The sequence below is a fragment of the Wyeomyia smithii genome, chromosome 3 (genome assembly GCF_029784165.1).
Source record: "Wyeomyia smithii strain HCP4-BCI-WySm-NY-G18 chromosome 3, ASM2978416v1, whole genome shotgun sequence".
In the NCBI taxonomy this organism is placed as follows: Eukaryota; Metazoa; Arthropoda; class Insecta; order Diptera; family Culicidae; genus Wyeomyia; species Wyeomyia smithii.
This window is the reverse complement of record NC_073696.1, coordinates 110,292,513-110,301,299: the sequence shown is the minus strand read 5'-3', so window position 1 is coordinate 110,301,299 and position 8,787 is coordinate 110,292,513. Positions and strand designations below refer to the sequence as shown.

Below are 8,787 nucleotides of genomic sequence, written 5' to 3'. Positions count from 1 at the left end.
GAAGAAAGAGATTTGACAGTTGTCGCGGGTTTGTTTACATAGTAAAATTTTCGGCTCGAATAAATTGCGAAAGTGTCTTGTTAAATTTTGTGTTTTCAAGAATGAACCAAAAGATCACAGTAATGAATTCGCATTGGCGGAGAGTTTATCCATCTTTTTCATACTCGCATCATTTATTTTCACTCCTATCATATAAAAAGTGAACGGAACACCTTGTAAACAAACCCGTGGGAAGTGTCAGAAAAGTGAGGTTATTTTTCGTGTGCAATGATCTATGGACCTTCTTACGTACGAATGTGTTAGTGCCATTAGTTGTGGAAAATATTTACAAATAGCTGTTTTGTTTGCAATGCTATGTTTTTAGCAGCTGGACAAATATTCAGTTGAACACTCATTATGTGTTTTAAACTTGTTTCTAAATAAATGTTTTCATTCGTGATCAGAAATCGGAAAAAGCTGCTGAACGTAATCGACCAAAATTGATAAAAAGTGGTAAAAGTCGAAGCAACGAGATGCGATGATTTACAGTTTGGAGGAAACAAAAGCAACTTTACACGGGTGTACACGTACTAGTGTGCGTGGGTGAAAAGTCACTTATCTCGATAGATTTCGCTTTTATCGAATGTCAAATTTTGAATGGTTAGTAGAGAGTTAGAATTTTTATAATAGTTAGAAAAAGATGCATAATTTTCTCGAAGTTTAAAAGTAGATTGTTTTTCATGATGTTTGGTTTTCGTAAAATTTCTACTTGTTTACATTTTGTTGATTTTTTTTCTTATCACGAAGTTGTTCGGATGTGTTATCATCGATTTTTGGAGGTGCGCTCTTTCCTAATGTTACTCGAGCGTCTGCTGTTGTCAAACAAAGCGTCTGCTGTTGTCAAACAAAGCGTCTGACAGCTGGCATCTGTCACTAAGGCACTAACACTAACGAAACGCTTAATGCCATCCGCGCAAAACCTCTTGTCGTATGGGTGTTTGACAGCGAAAAACATTGGTGAGGGTTTAGTAGAAAATGGAAAAATCATTACGCTCTTCGCGCGGGGAGAGGAAACCTATAGTAGGAAAGAAAGAAAAAAAAAATAAGAAAATAAAATGGCGATCTTTGCGTGTTGTTCATTTCGGTTCGGTGCGATAGTGAACAAAATTTTTAATTGAAATCAACACGACGGTGCCCAATTGAGCCGCTGGAACGGGTGCATTAGGACCAGGTACCAGAGGGGCATTGTTAGATTTCGAACCCGACCGCCAGGGAATCAACCGGAAGTGAAAATTGACCAGCGATTCAATAAGTGGGAAAGTTTTTCATGATTTTGCTGACGAGAGAAGGAATTTTTTTTTTGGCGAGTGAGCAATCGACTTCAGCTAAACTGTAGTGAAGGAGTGAACGGGACGGAAACAGCGAGTGACTTTGATCAAAAGGGTACGCGCAACAGAGAGGGCCTTGAGAAGTGCGGACGTTTTTTTCTGCTAGTGGAAATAGTCGAGATTAAAAAATCGACACAAACATTCGACAGTTAAGCAAGGGGAATAATTGAAACGTTGTATTTTGCACGGTGAAGGTGATTTTGCTGTGCGGGACGCAAATTTGTGCATCTCAGTATATACATTTTTTTCGTCTGCCGGAACCGTTCGGCAGGAGTAGACGGACACACGAGAAGACAGTTTGCGGACGAAGTGAAGAACGTTTCCGCTTGTAGTTGTGTGGGTTGCGAAAAGCTCAATAGTAAAAGGACTTTTGTTTTGGACTTGAAGCATTCCGAAAAAGCGAAAACCGATTGCAGTTTGTTTCTACCAAATTTGCTGAAAATCCCAGAGGAAAACAAAGGATTTTCTTTTTCCATCAAGAGGTTGAACTTTTCTGGTAGGTATTGGTTGACACAGTGTTGCCATGTTTCTTTTGGTCTAGGTATAAAGGAGTGGAATATATCTTTTAATAATTGATATCTAATGTTTTTGAAATAATATGAAAAGTGCTGAAACAATATGAACAAATTGAAATATTCAATCTGTACTAATATGCTCATAAAAAGTATATTACAGATTTGATAGATAGATATCCTAAAAAATCACAAACACTCAATTGAACCACAATTTACTACTTTCTCAAATTCACTGTTTAGTAATGGTCAGTAATGGACTGATTTTGAAAACAACTCTAATTAGTTCAGGTAAGTCATTGACGTAGCATCACAAATTCTAAGAAGATGCGCTTAACTCCACCTCCAATTTATCTAGTTTTCAAAGGTGAAAGTAGTATTGGAGATAAAATCAATCTTTATCTATTTTTAGTTGACTTCGTTAAACATTAAATGTATTGCGTCGTGTCAAAAAAGTTTTACGTATTCAAAACCTCTATGTATCGTGATTGTAATTTTACTTTTGTAAATAAAAATTTCCACTTTAAAGAAGTTCGAAGTGAACCGACCACACTAAAACAACCAAATAGGCTCGCACATACTAAAAATTTTCTCGCAGACAGTCTTTTTTTCTGCGTAACAATAGAGCGCACACGAGCGTGAAAACAGATCATTGTACGATGACGTCAAAAAAAGAACGAAGATTTTGTTTACATGGAATTGAACGATTTTGGATCAGATATTGTTATTTGTTCAGCATAGGTTTTGACTGTCCGGTGGTCATTAATTCGCATAAATGGAGAGTTGTCCGATTTTTCTCGTATTCATATTAACTGTTTTTACCAAGGGGCTCGTGTGGCTGTCAAACTCCATATGTTTTCCATCTACCACTCATTGATTCTGGTACCAGCGTTTCTGGTACCCACTTTTTGGTTGGTTTGCCCTAAAACTAGTGAAATAGAGTAAACGTCCCAAATTGTCGGTAAACTTATTCTCGAATAAATATCGTTTTAGATCAGCGGTTCTCAACCTGGGGTACGCGTACCCCTGGGGGTACGCGAAAGACAAATCAGTAATGGCGGACAAAGCAATTTTTCTTTATAATACTTCGTTTGCTGTTCAATCTTGCTTTTTAAAATATGAATTTAGCAATCGAACAAACCAAAGTTCCATTTGAAACCTGAACTAGGCTACCACAACATGATCTACCACTACTCTCTCCTACTCTGCGAGAACATTCCAAGCCAGGGGGTACAATCTATATGAAACATATCGCCAAGGGGTACTCGGACGAAAAAAGAATTAGAACCTCTGTTTTAGATGAAACAAAACAAGAACTCAACATTTGTTTCGACTACTGTTCTTCACAAACCGCTTCGGAACTGTACGATTAGTAGGTGATGCGATTTACCAGAGAATGGGTGTGATAAAGTCTGATACGATATGATAACACAGGTAAACACAGGTTTCGCCCTAGAACTGAAACCGAAAAAAATGAAAGATAGCTCTTTGACCATTCCGGTGAATTTCGCTGCCCCTAGCATGATAACTTTTTCAGAGACTTGAATGAGTTTTTCCGTAAGCAAACGTAGAAGAGCAAGATCGCACCAAATGACCGATGGCCGAATATCGACCATTTTTGATTTGAATGAAACTTTGCACACGTATTTGGCTTAGCAAACTGAGCATTTTTCACAGATGGAGAAATTTTTCACACCCATGAGTTACATTCTAAAAGGGCGTATGCCTTTTGGCATAGGTTTTATTCGAAGCATTGTACCCCAGAAACCGTTGGTTGTATAGAAAAACTGTCTGAGAATGAGTTGTAGGGAATTGAAAATGCACCATAAAAAACCTAAATTAATCCACCTAGCGGTCAGACCCAGCCTTTCTCATTGAAACTTTTATTTGTAAAAATAGATTTACATGAACGCTTCAATCCAATAAATGTATGTCACTCTTTAGGTTCTAAAATATTGATGTTGTAATCTATACATATAAAAATGTAGTCCGGTCTGTCTGTCTGTTTGATCCATATAGGCTCGAAAACTACCGAACCGATCGACGTGAAAATTTGTATGTAGGGGTTTTTGCGCCGATAAAGGTTCCTATGATAGTTTGAGACCCCTCCCACTTCTGGAAAGGAGGGGTCCTATACAAATGAAACATACATTTCTGCACAACTCAAGAACAAACCAAGCAAATGAAACCGAATTTGGCATGTGGATGTTTTAAAGGGTAATAAATATGTCCATAATGGTTCGACGCCCCTGGAAGCACATGTTTCTGCACAAATTTCTGCACATCTCGCGAACTAATCAACTAAATGGAACCATATTTGGCAGGTGAATGTTTTCAGTGGTAACAAATATGTTCCATAATCGACCTCAGGCAACATTTTGGATATTGTTTTTGGCACATTTTGCATGAGTAGGATAAGTACAACGATACACCGTGCCCCAGTGCTGAGTCGAGAGAATTTCCAGCTCAAAAAGATCCTCGACATCGCTAACCACAGAGCCACGGGGACCACAAGAAAGATATCCTGAGCTGAATTCTACCACAGATACCATTTTGAATTCTAATATGGCGACTTCCGGCTACGGAAAACCAGCGGCAAACGACCAAATACCACCCAATATGGGTATTTTCGGAATCGTAATGATGCACTGGAGCCACAAATCGACTTCAGACACCATTATGAATTGTAGGATGGCAACTTGTGGTTTCTGGAAAACAGCCAAAAATGGCCGATTTCCGTCTAACATGAGTATCTCCGGATCTAGAATGATACACAGCAGCTGAAATCGAAAATGATCAAATTACACCCAATATGGGTGTTTTTTCAACCAGAATGACGCTCAGAGGGCAGAAATTATAATAAATACCATTTTGAAATCCAAGATGGCCACTTCCGGTTTGTGAAAACAGCCTAAAATATCCAAATACCATCCAATATGAGTATCTCTGGAACCAGAATGATGCAATGAGCTAACAATTGACCTCAGGCACCATTTTGAATCGCTAAATGGCAAATTATAGGAAACAGTCGAAAATGACCAAATAATACTCAACATGGATATTTCCGTAATCGAGCTGATGCATAGAAACCAAACATTGACCCTTGACACCATTTTGAATTTAAAGACGACCACTGTTAGTTTCTGGAAAACCACCAAAATAACTAAATACCTCCCGATATGGGTATTTCCGGTGTTAGATTGATGCCAGAAAATTTGCTGAAAATGACCGAATAACACCCAATATGAATATATTCAGAATTAGGGCGATGGCCAAAAGTCGCGGATGTTGTCATTTCGATAAAACCAATAAAACCGATAAACCAAACGATTTGTCTTTTCACTTTGAACACAGGGGCGACTCGTCCATAGGTGCAACCTGTGCAATGCACATGAGAACGTCAGGCAAAAAATGAGTCCAAAATCCAAATTCATGCTCTTATTTTCTTATTTTTTGGTTTTATTTTTGAATAGTAACAAAGGAAATTACTTGCTTTTATTCGCGGTTAAAATTGTAATTACTTCTCCAAACTCTGATTTTCAGAATTTCCAGTTGAACAGGTAGGTTCAACAGCCACGAGTCGCCCCTGTTTGAACATACCCTATGGCCGATTCGTCGTGCATTTGCAGACTTTGAACACATCGCAAGGAATCAATGACTTTGGAACGTTCAAATAGTACAAAACCACTTTTAAATTATGTTGAGGCCACATAAATATATCAATCAAAGCAGGTATAGTTTTAAATAGTCTTTGAATTTCTTTTCTTTCCATAACTTTTGAGCCACATATCAAATTGTTATGAAGTTTGTTATTTGTAAGTTTGAGAGATGACTCGTTCGTATGACACTAGTTATGTTCAAATAAGTCATGTGAAATAATAGACTTTCATTGTTTTATTAACAATTTAATACATAAAGGTGGCTTAAGTTCAATTATAATCAAATGAAATGGGAACGTTTAGGGCAGCCAAACTTTGAAACCACGTGTTCAATCATAATTCATCAGTTAACCCTTAACTAGCCCGCTCATCTGATAATAATATTGATCAAATCGGTTGTGTAGTTTTTGAGATAATGAAGTTTCGTGATTTTCACATTTTGGTACTTTACAGACGAAGTTACAGTCCGATTACAGTAAAATTCAATGGGGTGTTACGAGGCAGCTAGATTTATTAATTGACACTAATTTTGTGGAAATCGGGTCAGCCATCTCTGAGAAAAGTGAGTGAGTTCAAGTAGTCTTTGGAATATGTTTCTTTTCATAGCTGGATTTCACATTTTTAAACATAACATGCAAAGTAATAGTCCGATTGCAAAACAAATCAATAGGGTCTTATGGGGCAAGTAGACCTTCCATTTGACACTGATTTTATGAAAACCGGTCCAGCCATCTCTGAGAAACATGAGTGAAATTAAGAAGTCTTCAAAACGAGTTTCTTGTCACAACATGCAAAGTAATAGTCCGATTGCAAAACAAATCAATAGGGTCTTATGGGGCAAGTAGACCTTCCATTTGACACTGATTTTATGAAAACCGGTCCAGCCATCTCTGAGAAACATGAGTGAAATTAAGAAGTCTTCAAAACGAGTTTCTTGTCACAACTTTTGAACCACTAGTTCAATCTTTATGAAATTCAAAAGTTAAGGGTTTTTCAGGTAGCCCGTTCGTTTGAAATCAATTTTGTTCAAATCGGTTCTGTAGTTTTCGAGATATTGATGTTTCATGATTTTAACATTTTGAAACATAACCTCTAAGCTAAAAATCCGATTACAATGAAATTTAATAGGGTCTTATGGGACAAAGAGACCTTTCATTTGCAATTAATTTCATAAAAATCGGTCCTGCCATCTCTGAGAAAAGTGAGTGAGAATAAAAATCACACACACACATACACACACACACACATACAGAAAATACAGAGTCGAGTGATATATGCCATTCGGCCCATTGGAGCACTTTTATACTTTCGGTTTTGCAAGTGATTGCTATACATTTCTAGGAGAAAGACAAAAATATACACTGTACTAAAGAAATTTTTTTTGACGAAAAAAATTAAAAATAAACATTAAATTTATATTTAAAAAAAAAAGATTTGTTTTTATTTTCATTTTTTTTAAGAAACTTGATGTTAATACGCAACTTTTTAAAAAAAGTCCAGGATGGAGAAATGAAAAATAATTTTTTTATGGTAGATTATTTTATTTTTTAAATTCTAATTTAAACATTTTTCAAAATATTTGTATTCTGATGATTTTAAATGATGTAGAGAGTCATTTTGAATCAAAAAGCTCTTGGTAGTAAACATTCTAAAGGCATCGGTTTTCGAGTTATTTTGAATTAAAGCTCGAAAAATTATTAATATTTCGGAAAATACACGTTTTTCTTAAGTTTTCCATGGTTCTCCAGCAAAAACCATACGTTCATTGGAATGCTTGATCAAAAATATACAATTCACTCTTTGACAACAAAACGATTGGATGAATAACTCAAGCGCTAAACCTTAGCCTACCTACACGTCCCCCCTTGCGAATGTTTTATAAAAAATATGTTTGTCGTGCAACACTACCTACTTGTTTACTAATAATAACTGTTTGTAAAGTACGCAACCAATACTGGGTTACCTATAATATCTGTTTTCGTATATAAATACGATTGCACTACTCCAGATGTGTTATTAACAGTTTGCATTTTGTGAAAATGAATAAAGTGAAAATGGAATACATCAAGCCTAAATGCTGTAAACCCTTTCCTGATCATCGGTGCTCATCAAGCTTACGCAAATCAAACGAAAACGTTATTGCAAAATTAAAACTATTGAACAGTCAAGCTCATTTTAATACATCTTTATCAATTTGTGATTCGTGTAGTTATTGGAATAATAGTCAAGCCACCATTCATCCCTTCGTTGTTTACTATTCAGAATCTGGAACACTTAAGAATATCAGCTTCATCATAATATCGGAAGTACTCCATCATGATACTATTGCAGTTCAGCTGTTCATTGCCAAATTAATGAGTTTTTTGAAAACAACAATACAGTTGAAAAAAGCGATATTAATGTCTGATGGAGCTGCCTCACAATATAGAAATAGAAAAAAACTTTGCAAGTTCAAAACAAAATATAACGTCGATGCAGAGTGGCATTTTTTTGCGACTTCTCATGGTAAAGGCCCATGCGATGCAATTGGTGGCATATTAAAACGAATGGCAAGAAATGCAAGTTTAGTTAAAGAACATGAACTTCTTATTACAAGCGCAAAAGAATCAATTGTATGATTGGTCTAATCAGAAATGTAATAAAGTTTCATCGAAAATGTTATTTAGTTTGGTATCATATGAAGAATATGAACAAGGAGTAACAGAATGGAGCAATATATTCAAAAAATCTATAATAATAGCTGCCACACAAAAGTATTACTCTTTTGTTCCGATTTCAGAAAATAAGATACAAACGAAGCTGTTTTCAAAAGATGACGAATCATTTACTTATGATGTATATAAAATATAAGGTGAAACTAGTTCTGTAAAGTATCTATGTCATAAAAAAATATGTTCCTAAGATAATATAACTCGAAAATAAATATTTAATTCTTATATATATTTATATCACTTGGAACATTTAACTCTTTTCTTGAGAACCGTTCGCCCAATCGTTTTGTTGTCAAAGAATGAATTGTATATTTGTGATCAAGCATTCCAATGAACGTATGGTTTTCGCTGGAGAACCATGGACAAATTAAGAAAAACGTGTATTTTCCTAACTAATTATAATTTTTCGAGCTTAAATTAGAAATAACTCGAAAACCAATGCCTCTAGAATGTTTACTACCAAGAGCTTTTTGATTCAAAATGACTCTCTGCATCTTTTAAAATCATCAGAATACAAATATGTTGAAAAATTTTTGAA

At 35.7% G+C, this 8,787-nt stretch overlaps 1 protein-coding gene across 3 annotated transcripts in view; it reads left to right on the top strand.

The window, feature by feature from the left end:
* The first annotated feature begins 1,020 nt into the window (after window positions 1-1,020).
* LOC129726552 (AF4/FMR2 family member lilli) overlaps window positions 1,021-8,787 on the top strand; it is a 183,494-nt gene continuing 175,727 nt past the window's right edge. The window contains exon 1 of one of the 3 annotated variants that reach the window (XR_008728357.1): window positions 1,021-1,863. The gene's annotated coding sequence lies outside the window, so the exon portion shown is untranslated. The remainder of the gene's footprint in view (window positions 1,864-8,787) is intronic. The other 2 variants (XM_055683403.1, XM_055683402.1) reach the window with 2 other exon arrangements.